Here is a 16,008-nt window from a genome sequence, read left to right as displayed (position 1 = left end):
TAGAAAATCTACTTTAAGTCACCAGATTATGTGCACGTTCGGTCAGAGTTCAGTGCTTTCTTTAGGTCATTACATAAATCCAAGAGTCTATTCCTTGGAGTCTGGCAGTATCTGATGGAAGCCTTTATAGTGAGGTTGAAGAGAGTTCTTCTGGAGGTGCCTTTTCCAATAGATGAAATCTCCACGTTGCGAGGTGTGATGCTTAATGTCTTCATCTCCTGAGAGCACACCATGAAAAGACTGCTCTACCAAAACATGTTATTTTTAACAGAAGCAATCAGGCCTTTGTAATATTGGAGTATCTCTCCTTTTATCTCCTTCTATGAATTGTAGGTCAAAAGAAGCAGGAGCCAAGTGCAGTGGGAATCCCGTGACTGTCTCAAAGGGTGAGAGTTAATGTGTTCCAAAAGAGGTGAATCTGAGATTTAGAAGGACTGCAGCAACAATTTTGGTCAAGGTTTTTGGAGGGCCTCTACAAATTTTATCACTGGGTCTTAATAATGCCATTAGTGTGTTCAACATAGGATTGGGGGTGGTAAGCATAGTGAGAGTATTGTAAAACTGACCAAACGGCATAGACTTTTTGAAGTACCTGTCCAGCAAGATAGGTTGAGTTTCCCAGGTAAGGATAATCTTTTCCAAAAGGGCTTTAGAAGAAACAGTAGCCTGTCTGCAAAAGAAGGCTTCAGTCCAATGTGAAAACATACAGACCAAGCCTAAAACAGATTTATATCCATGAGGCAGAGGAAGTTGTATGAAATCCATTTGCCAGACTTCAAATGGTCTGTTAGGCAGTTTAAAATGTCCAGGAGCAGTATGAACAGGCTTCCCTGGGTTGTATTTTGGACAAGTGGGATAAGAAAGGTAGGCATTTTTGTGGCCCTGTTAATGTTTCACCACCAACATTATTCATGAAGGCTATCATTTTGTCAATAGATCAATGATTTAATGCATGTACAGTGGTTAGGACTGGGAATTTGAGTCTCCAGTGAGACTGGGTTGTTATTTGGTCCAAACCAGAGCTTTCTCTTTTTATCAAACTAACAGTTGTTGATTTCCAATCTTGTTTTTCCTTTTCTGAGGCCAACTATTGGGCTTTTCTAGCCAGTTTTTCTAAGTTATCATTTGGGGAAATATGCCTTTGAACCATGACAGAGATTTGGCTGTTTCTGGTCTCTTTAACAGCAGCATTCCTTGCAAAAATGCCAGCAAGGTGGGTGATTTCCCTTAGCTTCCAGTGAGTCAAGTTTACAATGCCCCAGAATCTTAATAATAGCCAAAGCAGTAGGTAAAAGTATTACAACCAATAATTCCTGAACATAGGGGCCATTTTAAACTTTATTTCTACTGGAAGTAAAGGAAGCCATGTTGCTTCCTTGACATTCCAAAATCTTGAGCTACTCTGAAAGTGTACCTTCTATCAGTATAAATATTGGCAGTTTTGTCCTTGGCTAAAGTACAAGCTTATCTAAGAGCTTATAATTCAGCCTGTTGGACTGAAATAGCCATAGGTAAAGATACTACCTCAACAGCATCATAAGGAGTTGCAACAAACGAACCTAGCTACAAAACAGAAACAGACTCACAGACATAGAGGTCAGACTTGTAGCTGCCAATGGGGAGAGGAGGAGGGAGAGGGATGGACTGGGAGTTTGGGGTTGGTAGATGCCAACTACTACATCTAGAATTAATAACCAACAAGGTCCTACTGTATAACCCAGGGAACTATATCCAATCTCCTGGGATAAACCATAATGGAATAGAATATTAAAAAAAAGAATGTCTCTATGTGTATAACTGAATCACTTTGCTGTACAGCAGAGATTGACACAACATTGTAAATCAATTATACTTCAATATTAAAAAAATGAAAAAAAACAGAGGAGTTGTAATAGCATACCCAGCACTACATTTGCCATTGTCAGTTTTTAAATAAGAACCATCAGTGAACCATGATGAAATCAGTGTTACCCAAAGGAATTCCCTATAGATCACCATAAGGGGTCAGAAGGTGGTCTATCAGCATTAAGCAGTCATGAGGGACCTTGCCTATGTACCTCTTTATCCGGCTATTCATCTATATTCTTTATAGTAGCCTTTATAATTAAATGGAAAATGTAAGAAAGTGTTTCTCTGAGTTCTGTGAACTGCTCTAGCAAATTAATAGAACTGAGGAGGGGGGCATGGGAACATTTGATATACGGTTAGGTTGGTCAGTCAGAAACACAAGTGACAGACGACCTGGACTGTGATTGGCTTCTGACATGAGGGCAGTCTTATGGGATGGAGCCCTTAACTGGTCGGATCTAATGCTATCTCCAAGTAGATAGTATCAGAATTGAGTTAACTTTGTAGGATACCCAGTCAGTGTGAGCACTGGAAAAATTGGTGGTGTTGGAAAACACTCTGGAAATACCTTCCAAATGCTGAGTATGAACTATTTCAAAAACACAAGTATACATTCATCCAAACTAGAATTTAAATGTGAGGTCAAAATAAATAAATGTTCTGACTTGCAAAGGTCAAAAGTTACCACCCACAGAACCTCTCTGAGATAATTATATGAGAATCATAATAGAAAAATGTTAGATATAAAAAAATGTTAAATATAAGAAAACAGAAAACGTGATATACAAGAAAGGGCAACACACAAATATACAGTTAAGTCTTAATACTATTGATATATAATGCTTTAAAAGAGTGAAGAATGTGGTCATTAAAATTCCTGATAATACTAACATTTAGACATTGGGATAAAGGGATGGGGTAAAAACCAAAGTAAATAAAACCTAAAACTAAGATTAATGCTAAGATTAATCAGTGCTAAGATTAATCCTAGATATTGCTAAAATTATAACTTTCAGATGTTGCTATAATTAACTATAGATATTGCTAAAAATATAAATTTGTATATAAACAAGCAAACAAACAAACAAAAAGACAGGGATTGGATGTGTAGCTTCCAATCCCACTAATAAAAAAGAAATTTAGTAAAAGAAATCCAATCAAACAAAACAAGAAAGGAACAAAAAAAGAAAAGGAAAAAAGCAGTGCAAAAGACAAAACATAAGATGGCAGGAGTAAGTTCAAATATATCTGTTATTATAATTTATAAAAGTCTTCTATTAAAAGAATAATTAGATTTTTTAAAAACAAGGTATGATTGAAAAAACTGTACTTACAACAAAATTGCGCTGAAAGTTTGAAAATGATATATTAATCAAATGCTCAGAAAATAAGAACAACTTTGACAATATTACAATCAAGAACAAATAGAATTTACAATTATAATAGAACAGAAAAGAATAATTTTTGATATTGGTCAAATATACACTGTGCCTCTTTCTATCCTTTTATAATCCCCATTCTCAAAGAAAACACCAACCTCAGCTTAGAGGCTTCTGCAAGCACTGATAATGCCTCAGCATTTATAACTTTTTGTTTTTAGTACATGTATTTTTATAGTTAAGTTCTATTTGTGGATATTTCACTTTGGCTTTCCAATTACAGTTTTGATGGTTTTCTTTTTAAATAAATTTTTTGAAGTATAAAAAGCAAGTGAATGTAAAACATACCAAGGAAATAATAGCATTTGTGAGACTTCGGTAGAGCAAAATACTCGAAGGTACCATGTGATGCTACACAAATATGACAAAAAACAAAAGATGATGTGGCACAGAATGGTTAGCTGCTCACCAAACCTGCAGATAGCGAGACTGCATTTCCCAGCCTCCTTTCCTCCTTTCCAGAGTCCTGGCCAATTGCATGTGAGTGGAAGTCAAATTTTAATCTCTATCACGCCATCTTCTATTCTCTTCCTCCTCTGATGACTGAACCCAAGGCTCTAGTGAAAGGAAGAATGATAAAACAAAAGGAGTTTGGGAGTTGAATTGTGTTCCCACAGAGGTAACAGCAAATATTGATGCATACTGCCTTGTCATCCAGGAAGATTTCCCTCTAGAAAGTCTTCAGGGCAGTGAACTTTTTCTTTCACTCAACTGGTTGGTAATATGATGGAGAGACACACACACAGAAACACACTCACTCACTCCACACACTTGTGCTTAGTATTCTACTGGTTATATTCCTTGATCCAAGGTTTTTATTATATTATGTATGATAACTAGGTTTTTTCTTTTATCAGCATTTGAATAATCAAAAGAATTCATCATATTACTTAAGGGAATATACCTTTTTTTTGAGGTTTTTAGCAATGAATTTAATATAGGCAAGGGAAAGTTCTAACTATAAATACATCTCATCTGTTCATTGTAGCAGGCCCATAAGTAGTCTTAGAAAGGATCTGGAAGCTCCTACTTCAAGTTGTGGGTGTATGGCCATAAATTAGTAAAATCACATAAAAAAATTCCAGGGTTAAAGATTTTCATTACTTTAGACTGATCTTTTTCCAGTTAGTACCAAAAAAGGTTCTTACATTATAACGATGAGAGAATGAATTTCTTTCTTAATATTATTTATGTATGTGTGAATTGTTCTTTTATGTGTATGCGTGTTTAACAAATTTCTAATCATGGGTGACCCATACTCACTATCTATTAAGTTCTTGACTAATATTTTCTGATGTCACTTTCATTTATTCAACAAACATTACTGGGTACAAACCAGTCAGGTGCTGTGAGAAACACTCTTTGCTCTAGACCTGAGGGACCAGGACTAGGCTCCTATTCTCAGGAAGCTCTAATAGGGGGGAAAATGGAGAGAGAAAAAAATTCCAGTATAGTACAATAAGTTCACTCTAGTCAAATAAATGAAAATTGAAATATTAGTTAGATAAGTTATTTTTGGCTGGTAAAGATGACTATTACTTTTTAATGTTAGTCAGTGTATGGGAAAAATGGATATCTCATACCATGCTGCGAGAATAAAAATTATAGATTCTAGATACAATTTGGGAATATGCCATAAAAGCCTTAAAATGTGCAAACCTTTGGCCCACAGATTCCATGTCTTTGATTCTGTCATGAAGAAATATTCATGAATGTATGCAACCAATATGCTTCTAGGATATTCATCCAGCATTGCTATTATTAGTAAAAAAAATTGTAATTAATTTAAATGGCTAATAATCAGTACATTTTTATAAACCAGCCATAGGGTAGAATGCTGCACAGCTTTTAGAAAAAGATGCTGTAGAAGAGGATTTCGACATGAAAAATTTTTCACATTCTATTTTTGTATTAAATGAAAAAATAAATTACAAATACATCCATCCTTAGGTGTTTACATTTATCTCTGGGCAATAGAGTTGCAGGGATTTTTATTTTCTGGTACATGCATATTTATACTTTCTAACCTGGAAATGTCCCTTGAACAAACAACTGACCATTGGGAAATGGGAGCCTATCAAATCCATTACAAAGAGACTCTGTTATATATGTGCTGCTTTTATGAGTATGAGAGGGGCCCAAGGTATGGTGGTCATATTAATTTAGAATTAAAATCTTGAGGATCTGTATAAAAGGTGTCAATTGTTTCACTTTATGCTTGATAATCTGAAAATCCAGGAATCACTGATACATTTTGGCAGCCTCCCTCTTTACCCAACTGCTATTATGATACACTAGCATATGTATGGTACTTAATAACCCTGGCAAAATGGAATAGTGTGTTTATTGCTTTCTTTTTAAAGAATTTTGTCTACACTTCCAGTGTTACAACAACTAGAGCTTAATGATAGTGGTCACATAAAGTACATGTTATATCCTCAGGGATGAGAATAGGCTACAGGAAAAGTATGTAAAATTTTTTTAAACTTGCTTCTGTAGTTTGAGAGAGTTGGTTGTCACCTTGACTGAATGAGATTTATCATTTCCTTGGGGTGAGATTTCTTATAATGACTGAATTTCTCTTAGTTATTTATAAAATCAATTAAATGAATAAATGCATTAATTACAAACCTTGGTGTTATAATTTTATCTACTTAAGCGCTATTTATCACCTATATCCTCAATACCAGGCAAGCAGTCTGAGGAAGTTCAGGGAAACTATGTTTGCCAATAGGTTACGATGAAATCTAAAGTTGATTTGCCTTTCATAGGTTCTTTAAGAGAGGTAAATTTTCTACCGGATATCCGAGATGGGGACTAACAAGCTTGCACGTTTCTATGGAAGGAAAATACATTCTATTTTCCACAAGACACTATCTTGTAAACAGTTAAGAGTCAGTGGTCACATTAGGCTAAAGTGACCAGAACTATCTTAGACACAGGAAGGCTCTAACTGGGTAACCAGAGGAAATTCAATCATTTCTATGGTTTGGTATTCTGGATTTGATTAACTTAGCACTGAAAAATAGTTTTTCGTGTACAGCACCAAGAACTCTACTCAGTATTCTGTAATGACCTATATGGGAAAAGAATCTAGAAGAGTGGATATATGTATATGTATAACTGATTCACACCTGAAACTAACACAACATTGTAAATCAACTATACACCAACAAAAATTTTTTAAAGATAAAAAGGTTTTCCTTTTTAGTTTTCTAAAAAAATTCCATTTGAAAAAAATACCAACACAAAACACATGTGCCATCTGTACAACTGAAGAGGATCAATGAGCCCTCAACGTTAGTTCAGGCTCACCTATAAATTACTTGCATGATTTGGACAAGCTTGTACAGACTTCTCTGAGCCTTAGATTTCGCTTCTGTGAAATGCCAAGTTTGGTCTATGTGGTTCCCAAAATACTTTTTGGGTTTATAGGCTATCATTTAATGATAATGAGAAAAAGTCTGTCCACGCTGAGATGCTGGTAACGGTATCACATTCAATCTGCTTTAGAAGAGCAAAGAGTCTGGAAGTATTTAAACAGTTGGAGGCCAAGAAGGAAAGAGTGGGGACAACAATAGGCATTACGAAATTTCTGCCTTAACTTTGCATTCATATTGGTATACAAACAACTTGGGCATAAATGTAAAAATATCTTAGTGTAGACTAAGATAAGTGGTGATTAAATATTGAGTAGCATAATATAAGGTACTATGTGATAGCTATAGCAGTAGTAATCTGAGAACAGAGAAGAACAAAAAGTTCCTTTCTTTTGGGTACCAAAAAAATATATTGAAGAATATCATTTATAAGCAAGAATTGCTGAATGGTAATTGGGCTGTTTGGTGGATTAAAAATGAACCCCAATTCTTTGACATTCCTCCCATCTAGAAGTGAGGGTCTATGTCCCCTCACTTTAAATCATTGTGGGCTCCAGGCCTGCTTTTACCATTAGATTGCGGCAGAAACAACACTGTGCCAGTTTCCAGGACCAGAACATAAGAAACTGGTAGTTTCTACTTCCTGTTTCTTGAAAAACCCTTTCTGGGAGCCCTGGGTGTCCTGTAAGAAATCCAACCACCTTGCAACTGTCATGCTACAAAGGTCACATGTTGATACTCTGGGCAATAGTTCCAGCTGACCTCAGCCTTCTAGACCCTCCTAGAAGTAATAGTAATAGTCATGTGAGTGAAAGGTCTTGGACCTTCCAGACCATCCCATTCACCAGTTTATATAACTTGATGATGCCAATCAATCCCACATGGAGAGGAGTCTCTTGGCTAAAACCTGTTCAACTTCTTTACCCACAAAATTGTGAGATACAGCAAAATTGTTTTTTGACACTCCTAAAGCTCGGGGTAAGCTGTTAGGCAGCAATGGGTAACTGAAACAAGATGATAAAAGATTCTTAGAAGTAGGTCTTTTTTCCCTGAAATTTTATTTGGTTTGTGGTATACTGGGGAGACAGTTTATGACATCAGACCTTCTAATCTTGGATCTTCTAATCTTGGATGACTCCAGGAGTGTTACATCTAGAAAGAGAATTACATTACTTCTGTACATCTTTTTGCTCCTTCTCCTTTATATTCTTGGTTGGCTGCCTGCCCATTAGAGGACCGGAATTCCTTTATGTCTGTTGAGTGGTAATCCAAGCTCCATTAGGTAAGATTCAACAACCTCTTATTCTGAACTGGGAATTCCTCCCCAAATATTTCTGCCTTTCATGGTTGATACCATATTGGGATTGGGAGAAATTCCCTATCTATTTTCTATCAACTAGATTTAGATAGAAGAGCCAAGACTTTCGATAGAGAATTTTTTGCTACTTACACTAATCCTGTTCACCTCAGGCAAATTACTCAAACTCTCTGAGCACCAGATTTGCTTTTTTTTTTTTAATAAAATGAGGATAATAATTCCTTCTTTGTTGTGAGGTTGATAGCAAATATACACATACAAAGTATGAAATAAAATTCATATTTTATGACAAGACAAGAAAAATATTGACAAAAAAATCTCTGCCTTTTGACCTCCTCTCTCCCCCCACTTTGCATTGTGTATCTGCATTATGCATTGACCAAATCTCCCCCACCTGCAGAAATACCTGCTCACTCATAAAGAACAACATTCCCCTAGCATCAAGTAGATGACTCCTTAAAGATAACATTCCTTCTTGATCTCGTAAGGGGTCACATGGCACTTAGATCTGGATCATGTAAACTGTCAATAATATGTCATTTGAGGTACAGCCCTCTGTCTCAAACTGTGCCTTGACTGTGTGTCATATAACTGTGCCTTGAGTTCTAATGGGCGGAACAGTTCTCAGAGCTTTCTGAGATGCTCTTCCTGGGTTATAATCCTCAAATTTGGCTTGAATAAAATTTTCCATTTCTTTCTTAGATCGACTGACTAATTTTTCATCGACAAAAGTATATTCCATAAAATAACCTGGCTACAAAATATGACATATAATATAGAATGAGTTTGATGATTAGAATAAGTTTTTCCCAGATTCCAGTCCCTGAAACTGCTTCTCTTTCTATTCACTACAATTACCGAATGCTTGCCGTATTTCAGGTTCTGATCTATATACTGGAGATACAAAGATAGATAAGTTACAGCTTCTGGCTTTGTGGAGCTCAGAGATCAAGAGGAATTTGGAAATTAAATCAGGCAATTAAAATCGGACGGCTCACACCTAAGGAATTGTAAGGGCTCATTTACACATCATGGCAGCTTACAGAACACAAAAAAATGGAAGTTATTAAGATACAGAATGAAACTCAGCAAAAGAGATTATCTACAAGCACAGAGTGAAGCAGGACACAAATCATGTTCTCAGAGTCAGAGAAGAAGTTAAGAACAAGAAAAATAGTGTTAAGTAAAACCTGGGCAACAGAAACCCAAGTGAATTAAATATGCAGAATAACCCTTTAGACAGGCATTTTGTAAAAAGCTTGGTATATGATGCTCTTTTGTTAAAGAGATTTAAAGGAAGGTAAATTTGGACAGTTGGTGCCAGTAGTACAACACTCATTGTCAAACCAGACCATTATACCGTGAGAAACTGAAAGTGAAACTAATGGCAATAAACTTGTAGTAGCCCACCTACTATCATGAATGCATACATATGTATATTTAATCTGTTGGACAGCAGCTCTAAAAGTCACCTAACCTGTACCCTTAGGGACATAAAACAACCCCTGATACATATTCAGCCAGAGGCCTATTATAGGCAACATGAGGAGCATTAGTAGGGGAAACAAAAAGAATAGACAAAGCTCTCACTCAGCCCCATGTGCACCATCCTTCAGGGCCTGCCTCCTGCCTCCTGATCCTTCCTGCTACTTCTCCAGACAAAAGAGTTCAATGAAGGGTATTTAAAGGGGAATGATATGCTGTGATAACATATGTTAGCATTTCATTCATTCAAAAGTATTGATTGAGTACCAGCTATATTTCCAGTATACATATTAAATTATATAAATTTTATTTTTTAACACAAATGATTCTTTTAGCAATTGGTTTTCATGAACCAACTTAAGGTCTCTTCCAGCCTTAATACCCAGGGATCCTGGAGCCAAGAAATTTCTTTGGGACAATTATTTTTGCCTAAAGGAAGGTTTTATTCTATCTCCAGTCCAAAATTGATTACCCAACTTAAATATGTCTGTTTTTGTACAAAACTGTGTTTGGTTTAGGACAAAGCTATCATCCGTATTCAAAGCAATGGAAAACACATGAATTTGGTTATTCTGTTCTGAAAGTGTCCAAAACAGAGATAAATTAATATCACTGTTAAAGATCTTTACAGTTAGAAAATGTATACTTCAAAATGTATAAAATATATAATTTATAACATAAGTAAATTAATAGTTAGATCTAACCTACAAATGTCTTAAGGTACCTTGCCTCCAAAAATGGAATTGAAATATTAAAACTAGAGCTCTAAAGCTAGGATTTTACGATCAGATACTGCAATTCATTATTTATAGGATATCTTGATATTTGGTTAACTATATATTTTTCCACGGTTTCCAACTTTCCTATTTAGATATAAAAATTTTAGAAAATGTATAAAGATAAAATTGATTCTGACCCTATTTATGGAATGTTTTATTCTGCTAAGTATTTTTAGATTTTTATTTTGATATTTACTAGAAAAATGTTTCCTCTTAAACTATATGAATAAATGTTAAGAAATCTAGGAATTTCTGCCTGTAACATTTGATACACAGAAAGAAATATATTTTGTTTAGATATCTTTAAGTAGAAGACATTTTCTGAATTTTTTATTTATGAATCATACTTCTGACCTTTTTTCACTGAATGTTATTCATTATTTTAATTAATTCATCTGGAATGACAATACTATATGAAGTTTTAAGTTGGATAAATATTTGAATTCCTTAGGGACTGAGAATATTATGCCCAAACTTTGCTCTCAGAAAAAGAATAAGAAAGCCCAAGGGAAACCAAACCAGAAATCAAATCTCAAAATCTTTCAAAGAGAGGTATGTATTTACCTGACACTATGAAAGAAAATTATCTCTACATTACATAAAATACAACTTCCATGTCATGTAATTAGTAGTTAATAGTGACATACAAATTTTTTTTAATCTCAGGTACAAATAGTTGCCATTCTCATTTTTTGGATCATGGTACACCATCATTATTGGCACACACTTCTCTTGTTGGGTTTTGTCTTAATTTTACTATTGATATATTTCCTCTTCAGATCCTACTCCAACTTATATCTACACCCCTCCCCCATGGTATATGCCGGTGTATTTTATGTCTCAGAAAAATTTTGTATCCCTAAAACACGCAGTGTTTCTTTTCTATACATGTGCTTTTAGTTTACACAAATGGTATTGCACTATGTATTTTTCACTTAGCTTGTTTACAAGATCTATCCATGTGGCTTTGATTACATCTAGTTCATTATTTCTGACTACTTCATAGCATACTATAATATGCATCATCACATTTTATCTATCCATTGTCTCAGTGATGGACAACTAAGTTGCCTTCAAATGCCCACTTTCACAAATAATGCTGAGGTAAACCATCTTGTATCTGTTTCTTTATGGGCCTGTGCAAGATGGCCTCTGGGCATATGACCAGGAGTGGGGTTTATGAGTCATAGGTTACATGCATATTTACTTGTCTATCTTATTTGTCTTTCTAAAGAACCAGCTCTTGGTTTTTTGATCTCTCCTACCAAATTTTAATTTTTTGTCATTCTCTAGTTTATTGATTCTGCATCTATCTTTATTATTTCCTTCTTCTTCTTCTTCTCTTTTTTCTCTACCAGCTTTACTCTGTTGTTCCTTCTTCACCTTCTTGGGTTGAACTCCTAGGTCATTTGTTTTCAATTGTTCTAGTTTTCTAATAAATACATTCAAAACTATAATGTTTCCATTAAGCATGGCTTAAGTTCCTTAGGCTTGATATACAGTACATTGTCTTTTAGTTCTAAGTATTTTGCAAGTTCCCCCCACCCCGCTTTTTTTGTTTAACAAAAGGTCATTTAGTAGTATGCTATTTAAAATATCCAAAACATGTCTGTTTTTTTTTTAAGGCATTCTTTTAAGCCTAGTTCTACAGATAAGTTGGCTTAATACGTTGGAGTGAGCTAAACATAAACCACTGCTACACTGTGGACCTACTCGAGCGTGGCCCTAAGACACGGTAATGAGGGGAAATCCTCCCAGAGAGCTGAGCTTCAAGACTCACACTAGGTCACCACTTTCAGTAGTCTGAAAGAAGACTGTACATAAGATCTTGAGAAGTGCCATGTGGCTTGGCTGGTGGGTCAGGAGCCTGGGTGAAGCACTGAAAGATCAGGTGAAGGAAGATTGAGGAAGAGACACGGGGATAAATCTTTGGAATGAGCATAGAATAAGGAGGAGAAAATGAACAACAAAGTATACAGGATAACTCATCCAGGGACCCTTACCAGTCTCTGTCCTTGGTCATGGCATTGCTCACAATGGGCCTAAAGAGAGTACTCATAGTGGTGGAGATGGAGGCTGTATACGGACTCAATAGCTTAGCTCAATAGCGTAGCTTCCTTTTACTGATGCTAACCTAACTACTGCTGCTGCTGAATATCATATCTCCCAGCAGCACAGACTGATGCTGAGCCTTAAAATGGTACTGTCCTTCAAGGAGCTCAACCAACAACTCTGCAGCAAACTGGTTGCACTGGACCTCTTTACAGCAAAGGAAGCGTGACAATATTCAGATGACCAGGAACCACCAGTCCTACCATATACTGCATTACCAGAATCTGCCAGTATGATAGAATGTTGAAATAGCCTCTTAACAGGTACAAGCCAAGGCATCAGCTTGCGGATGACCCTCTGTGGCACTGGAGTGTTGTTCTTCAGGATGCGATATATACTTTGAACCAATGGTCATTATATATGTTGCAACGGCCAGCACACATGGGTATAGGAATGAAACAACAGAAATAGAAGTTGTTCCTGGCATCACTCACAATGAACCACTTTGGATGTCTGTCCTTCTATCTGCAAAACTTGGGTTATGCTGGATAACAGGGAACCAGTAAGGTTCTACTGAATCTGAGGCTGTGGCTGCCACCTGGTCACTTTTGACTCCTCAGGTCAATAGGCCAGGAAGCAAATAAGAGTTACTATACAGGAAGGTGTAATTGAGTTACTATCATGAGAAGATAGAGTTACTGCTGCATCATGGGGGCAAAGACAAGTATGTCTGGAACTTAGGGGATTCACTGGTTTCTTCTTGATGATCATATGTCTGATGATAACAGTGAGAAGGAAACTACAACAACCATGAATTAGTTAGAAAATGATAAAAAAGGGATCAGACCCCTCAGGGATGAGGGTCTGAATTTTCCTAAAGTGAAGCAACCTAGACTAGTGGAAATGCTAGCCAAGGATGAGTGGACTGTACAATGGCTTCTACAGAAGTAAGACGCTGCACAGCCATCATAGGCTCGCGACCAACTGCAGCAGTGGAGATTGCAGTTTGTCCTATTAGCTTCCTATTGTTAGTATTTCATTTCATTTTATTTAAAAATTGTGACTGTCCACTAAACTGAAGAATAGTGACTAGACAGTGGGGCATAAGTAGATCTGTGCAGTGCAAGGGGAAGATTACAGCAGTTGCCATTGGTGTTCAACCCAGATCCCCTGTGTGATTATGTTGCCCATACATCCTAATAGCTTCTTACTTCAGGTACAGTGAATCTTAGCCAGAGGTTTTCTTGGATCTCGGGAGGGTGCTTGGCCATATGTGGGGCAGACTGGAATGTCCAGGGAGCTAATGACCATGGGAACAGCCCTTAACCAATGAGGGACTGGAGTTGGTGGGTGAATACCCAGTTTTTTTGCTCTTCGAATGGGGTAAATCTGAGGCCTGCTCGACATCTCCCAGAGGGCCCCCGTGGGATTTAGCTTCATTGTCCAAAGTGATAACTTGTTCCTTAAAATGTTCTGTATTGACTTTCTTCCCTTTGCTGTCTCACTTCTGCATTCCCCTATTGGTGCTTTTTTAAGTCACCATCAAAAATAAAATATTTGCACTCAGATCTTTGGCTCAGGGTCTGACTGGGGAAAATCCAGCCTAAAACAATCAATACCTTAGTCCTCTCTCAGCCCTCTTTCCAGTCTTTCTAGCAGCCTCCAACTGTGTTAACATTACTATTAGTTTATCTCAGAATCCTTATTGATGGGTATTTTTCCTTTTTTCCCTCTTTTTAATGTTTTTTCTTTATTTTTTGGTAGTGGTCATATAAGAAACAGTAAATGGTATTAATTGTTCATTTCTCTTCTTTCTGGAGTGCTTCCTCCCAAAGTGTTTTTGATAATGGCTATGTGTGGTAAAACTTCTGAGACCTTGTATGCTTGAGAACCTCTTCATCTTACGCTCACATTTGAATGATCACTTAGATATAAAATTCTAATTCAAAGTTCCTTCAGCACTTTCAAATGAGTGCTCCTTGTCCCCCTGTTTCTGCTGTTGCTGTTGGGAAGCCTGATGTCAGTTTAATTCTTGTTCCATTGTAGGTGAAGCTCTCCGAAACCTTTTAGAGTATTTTTTTCTTGTACACACTTTATTTCTACAATAAATAAAAGAGCAAATCGTCCATACGATCTATTGTTAAGATACATATATTACATTTGGCATTTAAAAATGATCTCTCCTTCCATGGAAAAGAATAGTGAGCCCAGAAATAAACCCAAACACTTATGGCCAATTAATCTATGACAAAGGAGGCAAGAATACACAATGGAGAAAAAACAGTCTCTTCAATTAGTGGTTCTGGGAAAACTGGACAGCTACATGGAAAAGAATGAAATTAGAATATTCTCTAACACCATATACAAAAATAAACCAAAAATGGATTAAAGATCTAAATGTAAGACCGGATACCATAAAACTCCTAGAGGAAAACAAAGACAGAACACTCTCTGACATAAATCACAGCCATATTTTTTTGGATCCATCCCTTAAAGTAAAGGAAATAAAAGCAAAAGCAAACAAATGGGACCTAATTAAACTTAGAAGCTTTTACACAGCAATGGAAACCATCCACAAAACGAAGGCAACTTACTGAATGGGAGAAGATATTTGCAAATGATATGACCAATAAGGGATTAATATTCAACATATATAAACAGCTCATATTATGCAACGTCAAAAACAATCTGATTAAAAACTGGGCAGAAGAACTGAATAAGTATTTTTTCAAAGAGGACACACAGATGGCCAACAGGCATATGAAAAGTTGCTCAACATCACTAATCATCAGGGAAATGCAAATCAAAACCACAATGAGATATCATTCACACCTGTCAGAATGTCTGTCATCAAAAAGAACACAAATAGCAAATGTTGGCAAGGATGTGGAGAAAAGGGAACCCTCGTACACTGTTGGTGGGAATGTAAATTGGTTGCAGCCACTGTGAAAAATAGTATGGAGGCGTCTCAGAAAACTAAAAATAGAACTACCACATGACCCAGCAATTCTACTCCTGGGTATATATCCAAAAATACAAAAACATTAATTCAAAAAGATACATGCACCACAATGTTCATAGCAGCATTATATACAATTACCAAGGTATGGAAGCAACCTAAGTCCATCAACAGATGAATGGATAAAGATGCGGTATATATACATACATACATACATACAATGGAATACTACTCAGCCATAAAAAAGAATGAAATCTTGCCATTGCTACAACATGGATGGACTTGCAGGGTATTATACTAAATGAAATAAGTCAGACAGAGAAAGACAAATACTGTATTATATCGCTTATATGTGGAATCTAAAAAATACAACAAACTAGTGAATATAACAAAAAAGAAACAGACTCACAGATATAGAGAACAAACTAGTGGTTACCAGCGGGGAAGGGTGGAGGGGAATTATAGGAGTAAGGGATTAGGAGATACAAACTATTATGTATAAAATAAGCTACAAAGATATATTGTACAATGCAGGGAATGTAGCCAATGTTTTACAATAACTATAAATGGAGTATAAGCCTTAAAAATTGTGAATCACTATATTGTACACCTGTAACATATATTGCACGTCAACTATACTTCAATAAAAACAAACAAGAAAAACACAAAAAGCAATCTATCCTACCATTAAAGAGAAAGATAGCTTTATGGATCACTATAATTTGATGGGAAATGTGGCAGCCCTGAA

Source organism: Delphinapterus leucas, chromosome 4 (genome assembly GCF_059928025.1).
Source record: "Delphinapterus leucas isolate spDelLeu-1000000601 "Yukka" chromosome 4, BTC_Dleu_Yukka2, whole genome shotgun sequence".
Classification (NCBI taxonomy): Eukaryota; Metazoa; Chordata; class Mammalia; order Artiodactyla; family Monodontidae; genus Delphinapterus; species Delphinapterus leucas.
This window is presented reverse-complemented; position numbering follows the sequence as displayed.